Source organism: Ambystoma mexicanum, chromosome 11 (assembly GCF_040938575.1).
Source record: "Ambystoma mexicanum isolate Mex_15411 chromosome 11, UKY_AmexF1_1, whole genome shotgun sequence".
In the NCBI taxonomy this organism is placed as follows: domain Eukaryota; kingdom Metazoa; phylum Chordata; class Amphibia; order Caudata; family Ambystomatidae; genus Ambystoma; species Ambystoma mexicanum.
The window spans coordinates 870,544,823-870,565,913 of record NC_090934.1 but is presented as its reverse complement, the minus strand read 5'-3'; positions in this window follow the sequence as shown (position 1 = coordinate 870,565,913).

Below are 21,091 nucleotides of genomic sequence, written 5' to 3'. Positions count from 1 at the left end.
TCTCCGTGTCTCTGTTCTACAGGGGGTGGGGGGCTCACGGAGGCGGCCCACACGAGACCGCCAACAGTGGCGACGAGACCGGGATCGCTTCCATGAAATGCGGGGGAGTTCCGACGCGACGCAGATGATCGATTGTGAGCGCGCGACGAACTCCGAACACCGCAGAGAAGGAAGCGACGCACGCGGCCGGCGGCCATTTTGATGAATAGGCCTTGGAGACTCACGGCTTCGTAACGAAGCGTCGGTGAGCCATCCGGGTTTAATTTTTGGACATTTCAGCGGCGGATGATCGCTGGACACAGCACATGTCAATTTCATGGAAAAATTTTGACAATTTATGCTAATTTCGTCGAGCAGAGGCTGAGAGACTCCGTGGGAGGCCTGCTGGTTAGATAGGGGTCTCTTCCTCTACTCAATTTTTGGACACATCATTGTAGGCAGGCTGGCTGAGGTGATACCTCCGCAAAAGTCACGGCTGGTGGTGAGTTGCGGCCCCTTTCTTGTCAATCTTTTGGGGTGCCTGTGCGCTCTCCACTATGGACCCTGCTGCTGCTGCTGCTGCTGCTGCTGCTGCTCCTCCTGCTGTTGTGGGTCAGGCACCGCCTGTGCTTCCACCTGTCCCTCCGCCGAAACCACCGGGGTCCCTGCAACCAATGCCTGAGTTTGATATCTCAGGTGAAATGTTGACAAGCTCTCTTTATCATTCCGTACGTTAAATGTTCTTCCCTTTTCTCGCTCCCCCCTTCCTCTCGTTTTTCCCCCATCCGTGTCTCTATGGCCTTTTCCTTAAGGAAGTTCTTCCCGTAAGGTCGTATCGCAGAGTCGGCATACAACAGGGTGGTGCCCTGCCCCCCAGTATGAACCGTGGTAGACAGGAAACGGCCAAACGTTTCCCCTTGGCAGCCTAATAGCTGCTGAAATGAGCAGTTGTTGGCCTGGCAGAACAGTGTGCTCTCCAGGAAGCATCCAACCCGTGCCTAAAAATACAGGGAACGTCCCTAGGACCAAAGTGTGGTGGGGCACAAAGTACTCCGAGAAACACAAGGGAGCCTACATGTGCGCTTCCTGGGTAGTATGAGGACGTATGGGTGCCAGAGCTACACAGTCCTGACATGTGCAGAACAGTGCATGGGTATTTAAAAAAAAACCTGTACAAGTAGTATGTATGTGTGTGAGGAGGGTCTGTACTGGACGGGCAAATTCGAGGAAAGTTGCAATGAATGAGGCATTGGGCAGCTCAGCCAGCCATGCAAGTGACTTGGCAGGACTCAGGCTCAACAGGGCATGACATGTGAAAGTTCTGGGCCGATGAGAACGAGATGGGGAAATGGCATGTGGCACAATGCAGCTCTTGGCGATATGGGAAGGTTCTGGGTTTAATAAAGTAGCGATGTGGGACAGTTGCAGGGACAAATGGTTGTGGCAGTTTTGGGGAATATGAGGTTAAAACGAGGGGTACAGTTAGCAATGGAACATGAATTTAAGACTTCTGGGGCAATGTAAGTGCCATGGTACCATTTACTGCGTTAGTGCAATGTGAGAGGACATTCTTGGGGCAATTTGAGTGCAATATAGCAATTCACGAGGCAGCAGTATGCGGCATGGGACAGCCCAAAGGGCATGGAGAGTGACATGAGGCAGTTCTGGGCCAATGTGAGCACTGAGTAGCAAATCAGGGGTGAAGGGATGTGGCATGGGGAAGATGTAGAGCAGCTGAGACTGACATGTGACAATGGGCTGTGACATGTTCTCTTTTTTATTTATTGAAGTGTGCAGTAGTTGGAAATCAACTCAACCTGCTGAGTTATCTTACCAGCTATCTTGCATAACCTCCATATCAAATTATATTTTTGCAGCTTAATTCTAGAACCTAATACAGATAAAGTAAGATTTGATTTTGATTTTGAGTAATTTATTACGCGCACCAGACAGAGTCAACCATATTCGGGCGCAGATGGCAACTATAAGAAATCGCGAAGTTCATAAGAGAAGAAAAAGATGTCTGAGGGTTTAGTTTAGATTACCTGTTTACATTTATCTAAATAGAAAGGTTTTCAATCTCTTTCTAAAGAGCTCCAGGCTTTAAGAAGTAAATTAATTATAAATAACTTGAATAGCCTCTGATATTTCGACAAGAGGAATTTAAGAAAATAATGTTGAGGTTTCATACAATTAATCGTGTATGCACTATAGTTTACCAGGGTTTTTTTCACCTTAACATAATCATGTTTGGAACCCCAATCCCACAATTTAGCCTTTAACTTGAGAGATCCTATCGTACTTGGTACTTCCTCAGACAAATCCAACTTCAATAGATTTTGTTGAAAAATGTCATATTCATTGTCTCAAACTCCTGGATTCCTATATTCTGTTCTGTTCTATGTGACCCAAAATAGCAAGCAAAGGACATTCTGGATTTTTCAGAAACTTGATAAAAAGACAACCCCTTCTTATGGCTAATAATGTATCTAGTGAGGTAATACCCAATTCCAAGAAAAAAAACTCAATAGGTACACAATGAGGGAGTCCAAGAATTCTTCTCACAGTTTCCCCTCAAATCCATACAATATATTTGGTTCCATACTATAACCACCAGTATTCGATATATAACTCTTAATAGTATCCATTAATTATAATGTGTTTGCCGTCTTAACTCTGAAATTTCAATTCTTTTATTGTCACTGACTGTTAATCCCAAATATTTAAATTCATTAACTATTTTAAGTTTGTAGTTGCCCATGTACCAACTATTTAAGCAATATGCCCTGAGCCGCGAGGGCCACGGGGCATTACCAGACTCAGTAATGCCCCAGCGGCGAGGGGCATATTGCTATTAGTATCCCGGCCCGCAATACCGGGTTACTAATAGCATTCTTTTCTGTTCCGAAACGCTGCAGCGGAAACTGGGTCCATTTTCCCTTTCCATGGCGGCCATCGGGAGGGAATGTGCTGAGAACAGAAGTGTTCCCAGTGCGTTCGCTCCCGTAAAAGGAGAAATCAGAAGGTAAGTGGGGTAGGAGGGAGAAAAAAAAACAAAAAAACGCTCAAATCCCCGGAGGGGTGATGATGAAAGCCTACAGCCGTGTGGAGGCTTGGAGCGAGATGGCCCCGCTTCAAGCCTCCTCATTGGCTGAGGGTCTGCCACACCCCCCAGATGGGAACAAAGGAGTGGAATCCCAGCAGAGGGATTCCCGGCCGTGTAATACCCCGGTGAGGGCCAATCAGAATGTGTGTTACATTCTGGTTGACCCTCGCCGGGAACTAATATCAATTCTTCTTTATTTACCAAGCTACATCATTTTTGTTTTAGCATTACTGACCGTCCGATTGTTTTGTGTACAATACTGTTTTACCACAGCTAATGACCTCCTAATGCTGACGTTAGTTTGGTCAAGTATGACTTACGTCATCTGTATAGGCCATCCACGTTACATTCCAGGAACCCAATTTTGAAGGAAAATTACAATCCAAGCCTACCGGGAGGTCTGCTAGATAAAGATTAAAAAGTACTGGGGCCAGGACACATCATTGCAGTAATCCACAAGAAGGTATGATTTCAGTAGTAGCAATGCCTTAGCTATCTAATGTCACCCTCACCAAGGTGTCAGTATACAGCTCTCAGATCAATCAAGGCAGACCTGGATCAATACCCCACTCTATCAATTTAGACCAAAAAAACATGTTTATTGGTGGATTTTCTGTGTAAAAGCTAAACTATTCCTGAAGAAAATTTGAAAGGTATTCTACGACTCCTTGCCCACCTTGTTAATTCTATGAGCCAAATAGCGGCAAATATTTTGCTAATAGAATCGGTCATGGCCAGAAATCTATAATTTCCAGGAGAGTTAACATCACCTTATTTAAATACAGATTTCACAAGTGATCCTTCCACCAGGATTCTGGTACATCACCAGAGGCAAGGATTGGATTACACATTCCCCTGAGAATATATGACCAAAGGTTAGGGGCCAACTTCAATACTATATTAGCTAGGCCTCTAGAGCTTTTTTAATTTTGAGATTATTGTACATGCTCTATGTTGAAAAGCCAATTCATCAATTTAGTTTATAATGGCTGTACTGTAGAATTTCCAGCGGAATCTAATGTGTTGCTAATATAATTTTCCCAAGCAAATTCACTTATTGGATTAATTTGAGAAGATTTATTGGCTCCCTTGATTTTCTTAAATACGTACCAATATTTCTGGGTGCTAAATTTATATTGCCTATGCCAATTTGTATATACTGTTCATAACATATGAATGCCTTTCACCCTATCCTCAAATGGCAATGCATTGTTACGTTTTATTTACCCTACATTTGGTCTATAGATATGACTTTTTTCCTCAATCTTGGTATTGTATTTACCATTGCTCCTGGGGTAGGGTGACCAGATTTTGAAAATAAAAAACCAGGGCAGGTCACAAAAATAAAAGCAGGACTAGCACTGCCAGCCCATTCAAACCCCCTAGACCGCAGTCCCCTGCCCCTCTCGATAGCATCACACATTAAAATAAATACAATTCCGATAACTTCTCTTATATACATAAATGGTAGGCTCAGCTATAACACCTAGCATCTTAAAACAAACAGATTTTTGCTTTGATTGTTATTACAGGCTTTGCAAGGTTTGTTTCTTAGCAAGTCTCTGTGGTCCAATCAGTAAATGCGTGTGGCTGTGAACTGAAAGGTTGGTGGTTCGAACCTACTCTGGGCTAACAGAAGAATATGCAGGTGATAAAGGAAGTTAGGAAATGTTACTTAGATGTGTTGCATCTCTACGGTTGTCACTCTCCCTTTCCTAAAAACCGGGACAGGGGTCTGTACATAGAAAAAACACATTGGATAGAGAGACTAATTCCCATCTGGTCACCCTATGTTAGGGGAACTTACTTGAGGGTCTACCTTCCCATAACTATCAAATTTACTAGACATTTTATTCTGTATACATTTATTGGGAGACTCTAAAGTTATTTCCTTTATACATAATACGTATATTTTTTACAGAATTTACATTTTGTAGATCTTGCAGGGATCGGACGTGGCAAGATCCAGTTATGAGGCCATGAGTGTGACACAGTGGGCTAAATTACTTAAAACATAGGATTTATATGGGTGGGGCCCAGCTCCATAATGCCGATCAATTTGATTATCTAAGGGCGCCATGCGTTCCTCTTCCTCTGAGTCTTGAGGTCCCCAAATAATTAACAGTGTTGCTTCTTTAAGGAAGAATGCCGGTGAGGTGAGACACGTCATCCTAAGGTTTGGAGAAATGTCTGCTAAAGCCTTATAGGCAGCTTATCAGGCCAACGCAGTTGCTACAACGCTCCAGGGATGAAAAATATGGGGTCATTGCAAGATGGATCCCTTTGTTGTGGGAGACTTTTGTTTTCAACATCATTACTGCCTCTACCTAATAATACTAGATCCCTGAAGGTGAAGCTGGGATTAGGGGTAAGTGCTGTTGACCCCAAGGCTGCACTGAGGCCTATCTTGTTCTGGATTATGTTCAGGATGTGAGCAGCACTGCAATTTACTACGTATAAGCAGCATCAGGCAGAACTGTTGAAATTACCTGGTACTAACCATCTGCTATGGTTTTTGAACATTAGGTAATGTCTCGTGAGCCTAAGTGAGGGGTCGCTTTGAGACCAGGTGGCCAATGTAACAGCAGTATATGTTGCAGATGCAAGACCCTCGTACCACGATGTCATCAGATGTGGCCTATTGGAACAATGGGATGCTCCCCCTACCTTGTCCCCCAACCCAACATGCACACGTTGTATCTCATGTTGGGCTTCAATTACCTGCTGTTGATATCTCCCGTGGGGCGATGGTGGTGGATCTGCACTGGGGCGATGGTGGTGGGCCTTGGACGGTATGGACTGCGTGCGCCCTTGTGAGAAGCCAGCAACAGAGATGGCGATCCATTATATGTTAATTTGAGGGATTGGTCGGTACCACTATTAAAACTGCACAAAGTGAATCAACATGACCTGAGATGGCTCAACAATTGTATTTGCTATGGCCATTTCTATATGGGGGGTATGGCACATTAAATGCTGTTTGCTGTAGGAGATGGCTGATTCATGCTGTTGCTATGGTGCCATTTATTGAAAAAAAATGAGCACGTGAAGAAGTATGTTGTAATGATTTTATTGTTGTGTTACTGTGTTGTGTTGTGTACAATGCATTCTTTTGGAGTTGGGGAGACACACAGTAATACCGGAGGCAATAAGACATAATGGGCATCATTACGAGTTTGGTGGCAGCCATGGAGCTATTAGCTCCATTACCGGGTTCCCAGAATGAGGAATTACCAGGCCATTCCGAGTTCAGAGGGCCCGGTAATTTCTCCCTCTGGGAACCCGGGCCCGGACCTTCCCCATTCCCATCTGAGCCCCCATAGGGTTCAATGGGAATAGGAGAGGGAGCTAACAACGGGCCGATTACGACCTGCCCGTTGTTAGCTCCCTCTTCGCCTCGCGTGACCCGGTAAAGTCGCTGGTTTTACCAGGCGTCTTTACCGGGTCCCGCGAGGGGGCCTCGCAATTTCACGGAACGGGTTCAACAGGTCCGCCTCCATTAGCGGAGCCCGTTAACCCGTTCCGCGAACCTTGTAATGAGGCCTGATGTTGGCCACTTTTGGGGGCAATGTGAGTGTCATGGGGTCAATAAATGGGTAAATAGAATGGGTCTTTTCCACTGGAAATGAGAGTGGTCGGTCAGCCCGAAGTCAGGACGCGATTCGGGTGCAGTGGCACACGGCGTAGTGCAGTTTTTGGGGCAAAGAGATTAGCATGGGCAAGTACTTAATAAATGTCAGAATTCTGCGGCCATTCACATTACACGAGAACGTTCTGAGGCAATATGATTATAAAGGAGCAATTCAGTCTACAATGAGAAGCGCCAAGGAAAAGCACTGGTGGCAGTGTGAGTGCCATGGAACAATTCAGGGATAGTTGGATGTGGCATGGGGCAACTCTGGGGCAATAAAAGGGACATGTGCCAATGTAGCAGCAAAGGGAGATGGCATCAGTCAGTTCTGCAGCACTGTGAGAGCTGAGGGTGATATTCGTAGGTAAGGGGACATGATACGGGCAGTTCTTGGGCATCATAAGAGTTGCATGGGACAATGCAGGGGCAAAGGGGCGGGGCATGGCATGAGACAGCTCTGGTGACAATGTGATTCAATGGAGCAGTTCAGCGGCAATGGAATGCGGCATGTGGCAGTTCTGGAGGCAACCGGAGTAAATGGTACAATGCAATGGGCAGAAGCATCATTCATGCGGGAGTCCTGGGGCATGGGATAATACACGTAGTTAAGGGATGTGGCAGGGGTCTGCTGTGGGAACTATTACATGGAACATGATGTGGGACTTGTGACAGATTGCCATCTGAAGTGGCTTTTTATTGTTGTTAAATATTAACATGATGCACGTCATTGTTTTTTTTAAATGGGAGTCTGGAAATCAGACCCTCCCCACCTTTCATAAATCACTGTGCCAAAGGCATAGTGCAAGCATGTGCCCTTACTGCACCTGTCTCCTGACAACAGTATTATGCTGACGACACACAACTCTTTCAAACTTCCTACTGACCCTCTTCCACCTTCCATCATCCCTGACTGCCTATCTGCTGTCCAGTCCTGGTGCACCTCCAATGATGTCTGCCTCAATGCCTGTAAAACTGAGATCCTTCCCATCGGGACCCCTGCTCCCTCCTTCCCCTCACTCTGGCCTTCCTCCATGGGCTCTCCCCCTGCTCCCTCTTTGGAAGCCAGAACCACCAGAGTCATCTTCGACTCCTCTCTCTCCTTCCTCCCTCACACTCAGGACATTGCAAGAAGTCCCACTTTTAGTTCTTCCTTCTCAAAGGAATTCTCCCTTTTCTCACTTTCCCCCAGAGGCTCGATGTTACCCAAGCCCTTGTTCTCTCTATGCTTGACTATTGCAATAGCCTCCTCCTGAATCTACCTTCTTCCACTCTGCGACCCCTCCAGCTAATCCAGAATAGGGCAGCAAGGTTTATCCTTGGCCTTAAGCCCAGGGACTGCATCTCTCCTGCCCTAAAAAGTCTTCACTGGCTCCTGGTTGCTGCATGGACTAAGTTCAAATCCCTCTGCTTCATCCACAAGGATGTCTGGGCCCAGGGACCACACCATCTTCAACTTTATCTCTCTAAATACTCTCCCTCTAGACCTCTATGTTCCTCTGGCACCAACTCTTTGTGTGAAAAGCGTTTTGCTAAACAGAGTGTAGGTGGTCGATCGCTCTCCTCTGCTGGCTCTCTCCTATGGAACAGCCTCCCCCTTTTGCTGCATCTTCAGCCGGACTTCCTTAAATTCCGGAAGCTCCTCAAGACTTTCATCTTTTCCTCCTCCTTCCCTTCGTCTCTCCTCTGCTAATTTCACAGGTGCTGTGATTGGTGTCCTGGGCCCTCATGCATCCTTGGGACCACCCATTGCCCCGGGCTGATGAGCTCGTGGACACCATAGGTGCTGCCAAGTTTGTGAGCACCTTTGACCTTACTTCAGGCTATTGGCAAATAGCTCTGACGGACCATGCCAAGGAAAAGACGGCCTTCTCAACACCTGAGGGACTCTACCAGTTTAGGGTCATGCCTTTTGGGTTGAAGAATGCCCCTGCCACCTTCCAGAGATTGGTCAACCATGCGCTCAGTGGGCTGGAAGCCTTTTGTGTGGCTTACTTAGACGACATTGCCGTCTACAGTTCCACCTGGGAAGAGCATTTGACACATCTGGATAAGGTGTTGCAGGCCTTGAAAAGGGCTAATCTCACTATCAAAGCCACCAAGTGCCAGATAGCTCAGGGGAAAGTTACCTATCTTGGTCATGAGGTAGGAGGGGGTCAGATCCAACCTCTCTCCAGTAAAGTACAGGATGTACAGAACTGGGAGACTCCGACTACTCAAACCCAGGTGAGAGCCTTTTTGGGCCTCACTGGGTACTATCGCAATTTCATGGCAGACTATGGGACCATAGCTGCCCCCCTGACAGCTCTAACGTCACCCAAGCAGCCTAGGAAGGTTAATTGGACCGAGGACTGTCAGAGGGCCTTTGATGGCTTGAAAGAAATTCTGTGTAGGGCACCTGTGTTGAGTGCGCCTGACTACAGCCGACCCTTTATCGTCCAGACGGATGCCTGCGACACCGGAATTGGAGCTGTCTTGTCCCAGTTAGATGACAAAGGGAGAGAACACCCTATCATATTCATCAGTAGACAACTCAAGGGTAGAGAACTTAGGTGGGCTACTGTTGAAAAGGAGTGTTTTAGCATAGTTTGGAGCCTTAGGCGTTTTAGGCCCTACCTTACGGGGTCTACCTACAAGGTCCAAACAGATCATAAGCCCCTGAAGTGGCTTATGCAGATGAAGGGTGAGAACCCGAAATTGCTCAGGTGGTCCATTAGCCTGCAAGGACTAGACTTCACCATAGAGCACAGACCAGGGAAGAGTCACGATAATGCAGATGGCCTTTCCAGAAGGTATGTTGACCGTCTGGATGAGGGTGTCTATCCCGTGGGAGATTAGACACCCTCCACCTCAGTCTGGGGGGGGCGACTGTGATGCTGGAAATGCATCAGAGGGACAGGGCCTCTGAATCCTTGTCTTATTACTGTTTTTACCGTGTGTTCTGTTATGTTTTCTGCCCCGGAGTCCATGTGGGACTCCTGGCAGTGCAGCTCTCTCTTTTGGTTTGGTAAACAGACCCATGGGATATCCTTATGGCACCCATGGGTGGGGGTACAACCCTGTGCCCCTAGTGTATGTTTTTGGGCACCTGTGGGTGGCCCCAGAGCAGGGTAGGGGCTGGTGGCAGCTCCGTGCTGAAATTGACAGGTGCTCCGGGTATCCTCCATTTTGGGATACCCAGGCCCTGCCATTGGGATCTGTTGATTCCTGATAGGAAACAAGATGGCCCCTGTGGCCTCTTGCTTTCTATGGCCTGTTATCTTGTTTTCCCAAAGTCCTGGGAAGCCCTGTCTCTGTCCCTTCCCCCTGACTGGCTGTTGGGTGGAAGTTCCATGTATGGTATTGTTGTGAAGGCCCAGCTAGACTGGCTGGAGCCTTCTCAGTGACTGTATGTTGTGGGTACCTCCTGTGGGTGGGACCTGGGTGAATGGAGTGTGTGACCAATATACACTTCTTGTTGTGGTTGTCTGGTTTCTGGCATGAGAGACAAAGACTGAGACAGCCCTGCCCGAAACTGTCCTGAATGCAGTGTGTAGTGTTGAATGGCTGGGTACTTGTCCCAATCCACATTTCCTGTTGTGAGTGTCTGGAAGGGAGGAGTGTGGCCTGAATGCACTGTGTGCCTGATTGGCTGACTGACTGCATGAATGCCCTGCAGTATGATTGGCTGCTGAGTGTGTGCCAGCAGCGTGGATGAGAGAGAGGATAGTATATCTGGGGACCTCTCACCACTGGAAAAGTGTTCAGAAGGGACCTTTGGTTGAGAAGCGACCATTGTGCTCCTAAAGCAGCCAGGGAGCTGAGTCTCCACTCTACGAGTAATTGGAACTGCTGATCCTCGACGTCCAGCTGGAAGAAGAAGACTTGCTGTGGCATTTGCTTCGACCGATCCGAAGGCTGACGAATTCGTCGAGGGCTGACCCGAGAGAGGACCTGGTAAGGCGCCCTCTTCCCGTGCTCCGAGGGACCATCGAGCACCGCTCCATCTTCGCCGAAGCGCCCTGGAAGACAGACCCTCGAAAGGTTGTCGACCCGAGATGGGACCGCTGAGGAGATCGAGGTGAAGCACCCGGACATCGACGTTGTCGAAGTCCATTGCCGTCGACCAGGGTTCGCAGGTTTGTTTAACCGCTGGAGGCCCGTCGAAGTTGTGTTGCCCAGCCGTGGGAACCACTTGACGCCGTGCCGCCGACGACTGGAGCCGTCCGCTCCTTTGCCTAAGAACATTCAATCGAAGGACTCTCTCGACCGCATCGTCGACCGCTTATCCTGCCGGAGAAAGTCGAGGACGACCAACGCGCCGAGGAGAAACCTGCCAGTGGGTTTCCCGCCACCCGACGACCTCAAAGACTCGGATGACTCGACGCCCTTGCTGGGCCTCCGTCTCTACAATCTTTGCGGTCCAGAACTATTGTCATCGAGGTGCCCCGCACACCTCTGCCTTGCAGGACGCCGATGTTCCGACGCCGACGAGCACCGCTTGGACGAAGCTGCCGCCTCATCGACATCGTTCTACCTCGTTTGTCGACGGACGTTCGACGCCCGTGCCTCCCGCTTGAAAGGGAAGGCATTCAAGAAGGGCCGTCGATTCCCCGTTGCCGAACAGCGAATTCCTCGACGTTTGTCGACGCCTCTTCGAGGAGCTCGACTCCACCAGGTACATTGGGGGGGTAAAACATTATAGGAGAGAATAAGACTTGCAGAGCAATATATGGACTGGGCTTGTGCTATATCTTTATTTACAGGTTGCCCAGGTGGGGGGATCTCCACACAGAACTGTGTCCAGTGGTAGGGGCCAGTATTCTGCCTATTGCTCAACCAGCTTATTTTCTCTCCTCTCTCTATTGCTGGTTTCACTCTATTGGTCTGTGTGACATTGTACAGTATTTTTCATGCACATCAATGAGATCTAGGGTGGTACCACTTTAGGATTGTAAATATTTGTCATTGTAGATTTTGCCAGAGTTCAAAGTGAGTTATCATGATAAATGTACATAACCTTAACTATTGATTATATAAAGACTGTGTTCTAACCAATACAGAGTGTGGATATTCCTTTGTGGGGGCTTGGGGATACACTGTACTTAAGAACCAGCCTGCATCACCTCCTGAGAAGCTAGGCCTTGATTGCTCGACCATTGCTACCGAATAGAGAATCTTGGCTGGGGTCTCCTGTGCCTCTCCTCCACCATATAGGGAGCGGAAGTACAGACACCCCCCACCGGTCGTTGAGGCCCGTCTCTCACACCCTGACCTCCCACACCCAATTGTCCCAGCTCCCGTCTACCCTCAGCTCTGCCCTGGCACTCCCTCCACCTTGGAGGCTCGCACGTATACTCATCGCTGCCCCAGGCCCTTTAGCACTCTCCACATCATGCACTCATACCATGCACTTATCTGTGACTCACCTATGAGCACGGACACTCCAGCACTTCCCCTTTCCCTCTTCCTTGCTGAACTTGTACATTCTCAATACTCACAAGGCACAGTAGGCTTGTCCTTTCTCCTTTTTCCCTCCACTGTTTTAATATTTTCGTGTTTTTAATGTGTTTGACTTCCTTGTTCCCTCCCTTTGCCCTGTGTGTGCTTTGAAACAGTATTTACTTGCTGTATAGGTGCCTAACAAGTGAACAGTAATGAATAAGCTGTGGCACCTGTACTCCAGTGGCAAAGGGCAGGTTCAAAGGTCATATGTGCATTTTTGAGAGCTGCTGTGACTCAAAAACATTGCAGCCAGAGGTGACATTTTCATTTCTGCACTTTTGATTCCAAATGTAATGATTGTTGTCTTATCCCTCTGGTGGCAGGTTAATATGTAAGAATAGGTTATACCTGGTTATGGTATAGTGATTGATAAGATCACACAATTATTAACGCCACACCAATCTAATATCACACAAGGGTCAGCTCTGTGAGACCGGCCCAGCTATGTGAGGGCAATGTGTATTCATTGATGCCTGACTGTTTGCACTGATCCTAGTGAGATAATAGTGAGGATGCTGCTCTCCTTTCATCCCATAGGCAGAAGGGCAACACCTCTTCTTTGGCCACAGAAGCCCCCACCAGGAGAGCTCCTGGGAACTCTGCCTTAAAAGCGCACTCACAAAATAAAGTCCAGCCTCACACTAGGGTGCTGAACATCAGAGGGCCTTTGAAGGTTCAGGTATGGAGAGTGGCAGTGTTAGAGTAGCCAGTGAAGGCAAATTGGACATGAGAAAGGGGTTCACCATCATGGTTTTCGGTGGGTCTCGCTCTTCTTCCTGTCCCCTTCATTTCCTATGGAACAAGCACTCTGGACAGGAAGCAAGAAGGAAATGGTCACTGGTTACAGAAATAGGGATCTGACCCCTTAGAGCATGCTTGCTTCTATCTTAAGGCCTATGACCCTTAAACTTTCTAGGAGGGGATCTCGCTCTCCTTCATTGGTTACTTCATGGACACCAAGAAGAAGAGATGTCTCGAACCCTGCCATGAAGTTATTGACCAGTGCATCCAAGCAGAGGAGTGCACTATCCCCTAATCTTCCCCTGCGACCAGGGGTGGTGGGGTGAACTGCATCAACTGCTGGCTGCACTGGAGTTAGGCTCCTGTTCCTGTTCACTGGAGGTGAAGGATAACCTGTGCCAGTCAAGCTCCCAGAAGTGGGAGTGCAACAGAAGGACTTACCTTGTCCTCATGCCCTTGTATTGGGACTCAGCAACTGCAACATATAGGAAGTGCACCCTGGCTCCCCTGCGCCTCCAGGCAATCTCATCAAAGGTTTTGCAACTTCAAGGTCATACAAGGTGTTGCGATGTAACCACCAAAGACAACCTTGTTCTTGATGCTTGAACATCTTTGCAAGTTTGTTTGGTGTCGACCCTTCGCTGCCTCTGTATGCAAGACCCACATAGTCTTCCAGTGTCCCCAATTCGACACCACTGCCTAGTATCCAGCCAAATGCCACTACAGGTCCTGATGCCATGATGAGCCAGTTCAGCAGCTCGCCACCAAAGACTAGTTTCTGATTCTCTGCATGGTCTTTCAGCACCATGGAGGACCCGACATCCCCTTCTGCCTCCAGTGTCTTCGACCTGCATGCAATCCCCGCTACTGAATAGTAGCGCATCATGAGACCCGCCACCACCACATCTTGACTTGACACCCGCCTGATGCTGAAAGAGACGCATAATTATATAATTGGTTATTTCTAACACACTTAATACCGAAGAGGTTTATAAGCGCCAACCCAGGATTCAAACCTGTGTTGCTCTGTATCATCTTGCTTCCAAGACGAGCATGTTGCCCCTGAGCTATCCTCCCGGCCCAACACCAGCATGGACACCGGTGCAAGGCTGAGAAGCCTCTCTTAATGCTGTCGAGTGCCGAAAAAAGAAAAAGGTACTGTCAACAGGCCCTGCCCCACTTTCAGGGGACCATAGTGACTTTTAAACCCTTCTCTGCCTTTTCTTCAAAGACATATCCTTTTGAATGTTGCCATGTGTGCAATGTATTTCCTTTACATCCTTGCTCAAGAAGCCAGAGTGCCATACTATATCTGTCTGCATTTTCTGTGTTCTCTTATAGGGGTGGGATTTTGTTTGTATTTCCTAGTTAGTTATGTGCATTTTTGAATGATAAATGAAAGTAAATATATTTTATAGACCCTTCATTGGACATGTCTTTTGTGCTACTGTTGTTTGTGTTGCTACTGCCATTACTGCACATCCATCCTCAGACTATAGCCTGCCCTCGGCCCACTTTACCTCAAAAGGTGAAGGAGGGATTCCTGTCAGGCTGTGTTTGTTTAACCTTTTTAATTTGACCTTTATTGATTTTTCACATGAAAAAAGAGCAAGCACCGTACGACCACATAAAACAATTATTTTCATATATCCCTCCAACATCCGCCTGTCTCCCTATCCCATGGTGCAGCAAGACATAGGGCCTCATTACACGGACGCGGTAGGGGTTTACCGGTACCGGTAAGGGTACCAGCGCCGGTAAACCCTTACCGCCTTACTACGAGTTCCCTTTGTGGTACCCTACCTTAACGGCTGGTTTTACCAGCCGTTAAGGACGGGACACGCAAAGGGACCTAGGAGGTAATTACGGTTCAGCAATTTGCGGTACCGTAATTACCGCCTTCCCCATTCCCCTTGAGCCCTATGGGGGCAAAAATGGGAATGGGGAAGGGCCATGGTGAATGGGGAATTACCGCCCCCACACACCTTGGAATAGGACGGTAATTCCGCCATTCACCATGGCGGACTCGGTAAAATACCGGCGGCAACCATGGCGCTAATAGCGCCATGGTTACCGCCGTCCATGTAATGAGGCCCATAATATTAATTTCCCCAAAGAGTTTTGAGATCAAACCTCTGGAACCAGTGTGCGTTTTTAGTATTTCTTCTGTCCGGGGTCAACACTCTCTGAATTTGCACACCCTCCAACAGTAAATAACTAAAGGTGGGCAGTTTCCCAATGTTAAGACGCACCTCCAATTCTTGTATGGGGACGAATTTGGCTTTCATCCAGGGATGACCTAATCATTCTATACCCCCCTCAAACCAACTTTGAAATGTCAAGGTGTCCAGGAACTCATCATGAATGGGCGGGACCCATATATCACTCAACGGTGAAGACCATGTGGTGACTCCATGCATCGCTTTTTGCTTCCTCCATAAGTCCCAATATGTGCCCACTATGCAGTGTTCCCTGATCCATCTGGGGACTTTCTCCCTAGGAACCACAGCCATTCACTGGTATACAGTATTTATAATCCAAGGTTTATAGAGACATGCACATATACCGAAACTTTCACAACGACAAAACATAACGAAAATGTATGTGGGGTGGGGTGGGGTAAAGAGTTAAATCTTGTGGGGAAAAGGTTGGGGTGGGTTTTTAGGCGTGGGGAATCAGGGTTTGGGGTAACCCCCATAAAAAATGATAATAATTAGCTATGTTTTTCATTGTAGAATGTTCGGTATAAGTGCATTCTACATAAAATATGTCGTTATAAAGACTTGTAACCGGCAACCAGAAATGTTCAAGATACACCCACTGTTTCTCCGTATCCCTCCTGAGGGGCTCTCATTTGCATCGCCCTGTAATAGTACTGCAGATCCAGCAGTCCCACCTCCCAACTCCTTCGGCAGGGTCAGAACATCATAACCTATCCTCTGCCTTTTCCCTGCCATAGGCAACGTGTCATCTTATTCTTAGTTCTTTCAGCATCATTTCTGCCGCCTTAACAGGCAGCATTTGGAACAAATATAAGATGTTGGGCAGCAACGTCATTTTCAGAGCATTTAGCCTGCCCATCCATGATATGGTGATTTTTGCCCACGCATCCATGCATCGGAACAAATTAGTAAACATTGGTGGGTAGGTGGCTGCGCATAAACCTTCCAAAGTTCTTGTCGCAACCACTCCTAGGTACTTTAAACTGTCCCTTTGGATTACCCATGCAAGCCATCTAAATCACTAGTGCATGCACTTCGGTCTCTATGAAAGGAAAAGAGAATCGACTTCTGTACGTTCACTTTAAACCCGGAAAGGACCCGATAAGCTTGTCTAGTCGCTAGTACTGCTAGTATGAAGCTGAGCGGGTTGCGCAAGTGCTGCATAATATCATCTGCATACATGCCCAATTAAAATTCCTCCTCTCTTACCCTTATACCCTCTAGTTGTGCATGGTTCCTAATTGATTCGGCCGAAGGCTCAAAAGTGAGCGTGAAAAGGCGTGGAGACAGGGGACATCCCTGTCTCGGACCCCTCTGTAGGGAGAACAGACTCAACCTTTTTCCCTTTACCTTCACCCACGCTCTGGGTGGTTTTACCTTTATGATTGGGATCCCTGCTGGTTCAGCAGTAGAGTAGGATAGAGCAGGCATGTGGACACTACTCATCCATGCACTCCTGCAGAGCAGTAGTAATTTGCCACCAAAATATCTTGAAATAAAATTAGTGATTTAGCGCAAACCAGGGACAATCAGATGTGACATGGGGCAGTTCTGGGGCAACGCCAGTGGTGTGCGGTAATATAGGGGGGCAAAGGGGCATAGCATAGGGCAGATTTTAGGGCCATCACAGTGAAGTGGCGCATGGGGGGAATAGAAAGTGATATGTAGCAGGGCAGTTCTGGGGAAAATGTGGTCATTGATCAATTCGGTAGGCAGTATTAAAGTCGGTTCCAAGTGTTAAAATCGCAGCAAAAATGGTCATTTACAAAAAAAAATCCCGTCAAACAGGCTGTGGTTTTGCTGCCGCCATCCATGTAAAGGATGCAGGGGACACCCCCGCAATCCCCAAACCCATTATGCCATTTAAGGGGACCGGTGGACGCCCCCGCAACCCCCGGCTCCCATAAATGGTATAATGGGGTACACCTTTACCAGGTCAAACCACAGCATTTTTGCCGTAATCTTTTGTAGAGTCTACATTTTTGCTGCGATTTTAATACTGCATACCTTAATGTCATTGGCAATGAGACGTGTCATGGGATGGTTGTGAGGCCATGAAAGTCACTTGGGGAAATGGGGTGTGATATGGGACAGTTTTAAGGGCACTTTGAATGTAATGTGGCAATAGAGAGAGCATAAGGATGAAGCATTTGACAGTTTTAGGGGTCATGAGAATGACATGGAGAAATGAGACATTACACATGACAGACCTGAGGATTAAAGACAGTTTATAGTCATTACATTGAAAACAATAATGTCGAAAGTCAAAAAATAGAAAAAAAAATGTAGAAAAAAAAAGTCGAATTTCTTTTTCATTCCAGTTTTTATTCGAAATGGGGGGGTTCTCCCCCACCCCCCTTTTTTCTATTTTTTTATTTTACCCCTTTTTTTTACTTACTACACCCAAAAAATACATATAAATAAAAAAATCAAACATTCAACCTTTTCTTTTCGACTTTTTGTTTTCGACATTTTTGTCTTTCGACTTTATTTTATCGACTTTTTGACTGCACACCATTAAAGACACTGTGAGTGTCATGTAGCAATTCAGTGAGCACATAAATGTGGCATAGGAGAATTCTGGAGCCATGAAAGTGATATGTGACAATGCAGGGGACGATATGGACAATTCTGGGGGCACCTGGGGTTCCTTGGGGGCAATATGAGGCAAAAGGGATGTGGTATGGGACAGCTCTAGGGGTTCATAAGAGTGACATGAGGAAAACCTTGGGGCAGTTGGTGTGACATTGGACAGTTCATGTGGTAGTGGAAGTCAGGTGGCAAAAGTATGTGCAATGCTATATTTTGGGGCCATGAGGGTGACATGTAGTAATTCAAAGGTCGATGGGACATGATATTGGGAAGCAATAGCAGCAATGATGGTGGCAAGAAGTAAATCAGGGGACAATGGGACATGCATGAGGCAGATATGGGGCAATGTAAGTGCTGTGCAATTCAGGGCACAATGGGACACAGCAGGGAGAATTTATCGGGGCCTTGAAAGTGATAAGGGACAACAAAGGGGCAATGGGATGTGAACTGGAACAGTGTAAAGTGCAATATGAACAGCAGGCCGCAATTCAGGGTGCAATGGGACCTGACATGGGGATGTTAAAAGTCAGAGTGTGTGCCTCGGAGAAATTCACCAGGCAAAGGGGTAAGGAATGGTGCATTTCTGTGGGCATGAGGGTGACATGGGGCCAATGGGACATGACCTGTGACAATTCTGTGACTAATGAGAGTGGCATGGGGCAATTCATAGAGCAATATGATGTGTCGATGGGTAGTTCTGTCGAGAGGCAGATGAATAGGTAATTCATAGCTCCGGCCCTTCCACTGCCTCTGTATCATAGAAACGAGAGGAGTATGTGATTTAGGGCATCTGACCCTACCCTGCATTTAATCCGCAAGTACGACAAACGCTACTCACTAAGACAACCCTACCGACCTTATCCTCGAACAATAGAAGTAGAGATGAATCTGCAAACTCAAGAAGAAATGAAAATGCTGTAACTGAAGATGGCGAAATCTAGTGACATCACTGCCAAACTGACACACGATGATACAATAGACATGAAGCAAATATTCACTCATCATGAAGAAATGCAGACACTAGCTCAAACGCGCATTTAGACATGAATAATTTTACCTGCACCATATAGGCATAAATCACATAACATAATGTATACGCTGAAACACAACATGAACGAAATATACACATAGATTGCTAAACGTAGAGATGCAACTGTAACAAGTGGCCATCTTGAATAAAATGGATAGCAAAGCCACGCTAGAGTGAATGGGAAGCCTTGAAGCTGCAGCTCGTTTCAATTTGCTGAATTAGCTGAGAACACAGATCCATGCATGTAGGACAGTGGCTGCACAGCCCCTTCCAATGGAGGTTTGGATGGCTCTGAAGAGAACAGAAGATAATAATTCCCGAGCGTTAGGCATATTCTTCTTAGATTAGGTAAAAGAATAAACAGCCTTCGGCGGAGTCGGGTTGCAGAGTCTCTTGTATCATTGTGCCTGCGCCTGTTGCCTGAGAGGAGCTGCAGTCTGCTTTCTACTGCTACTGAATTGCCTGGAATTGCCTGGAATCAGCTGACTCTTTAAAACCCAGTCCTATCCGCGGAGCGGGCCGCAGAGTCGGGTTGCAGAATCTCTTGTCTCTGGTCTTCTGGGATGAGGGTAAGACGTTGCTTCAAACTTTGATGACTTTGATGAGTGTTTGACTCTGGGATCCAGAGATTTACGACCTTGCCGTCTCCCCTGTCGTCTCCCCTGGAAAAACTGTACATTCTTTCACTCGCTTATTTTGGCGGTGTACGCCACGTAATCTGCAATGCTGCTTGAGCTGCGGTGGACCCGCGAAAAATTCAAGCTTTGGCAACTTTATTTCGCTGCCGACGAAATCCGCACTGCTGCATTTCGAATTGGGCACAACAGACACAACAACGGATACTACAAGCACCGCTGCTGTACATTGCTGGAAAGGAAACACAGCGTGCTCTTCTACCTTCTTCCATCCCTCCCTCCCGCCCCGTCCCCCGCCCCCCCTTGTCTTTTCCCTCTCCTTCCTTTTCCCGTGTCTTCTCCTACCTTACCAGTGTCAGCTGTGCGCTCTGACCGACCCCCGAGCCGGCTCAAAGAGCGGGTGCCGCCGAGGAGACAACGGACCCACCGTACACGGGAGGCTGTTCCCACTGCTGCTCACTTGAGTGCCGCCCACTACAAAGCTCTGGGCAATTCGCAAATGACTTCCACTGAGAGACAGTGAAAGCATAGAGCCTCCGAAGCGACTCAGCATACGCCACTGAGCTGACACTTATTCAGCCGATTCTTTCCTGGAGTATTTTTTTTTATTTATTTTTTTATTATTCCTCGTGATTAATATCAGATCTGGAAAGTGGTGATTAATCAGTCAGCAGACTGTGGCATTGGATCCTTTAATCCAGACTGAGCACCTATTTTATCCATAGTGGTGTATTTTGGAAGTAAAACTTGGCTAATTTGAGCAGGAGGCTGTGGGACTTAGGTCCTTTGATCCTGCCAGGGCACTGTCTAAGACCACTATCTGTGAGAGTTCAATTTTCGCCCAGGATTTGTCAGAGGGTGCTGTGTTCTGAGTCCCTAAAAGCACTCACAGTGAGTGACCTTGCTGGTGTGAATCCTTTACACCTTCTGAAAGCCTGTCAACTACTCCTGTGATACAAATTCCTACTACCCACCTTGCTTCTGATGGCTGCCGCAAGTGGTCCAGCAACCAGATCTAAAAACAAGTCTGGTACTACTTCTGATCACATAGATGAAAATATACCACTACGACCGACACTAGGAGTTATTTCCACACCCGACTCCTCTTACCAGGGGGGGAATAAGGTGAACAAACAACCACCCCTGGCTGCGAACGACGCGGGCACACAAGAAACAGAACTCCCCGCAACAGGGCAGCTCCAAAAACATCCTCATAAGATTCAGACAGAAATATGCGAGCTTCCTGTTTCACAAAAGGAAAAAGAAATCGCAGCAAAAAAACGTTGGGAACATGCATTTTCCAAGGCCAACATGAAGGTAGATGTTAGAGACCAGACACCAAACAAAAAGGACCAGCGCCAGATGCGACTATCGATGGACATTACAGAAATTGAAGATTTAATGAACAATCAGGATAAAAGAAATGAAGTATTCAATCTACAGACAAATGTCAAAGAAGAGCAGTCTTGGCTAGCTTCAACGCCGCGAAATACAAACCTTCATACAATGACAAAGATGTATCAAAGTTCGGGTGCACCAAAGAGTAATAATCTACCTGATGATACCGCTTTACAACCAGATCACATTTTGGGTAATAATCGCTTCTGTCAATGCCAACAGAAACTACCATCTCCAAAAGCAATTGAAGTAATACCCACGACTATGTTGGATCTA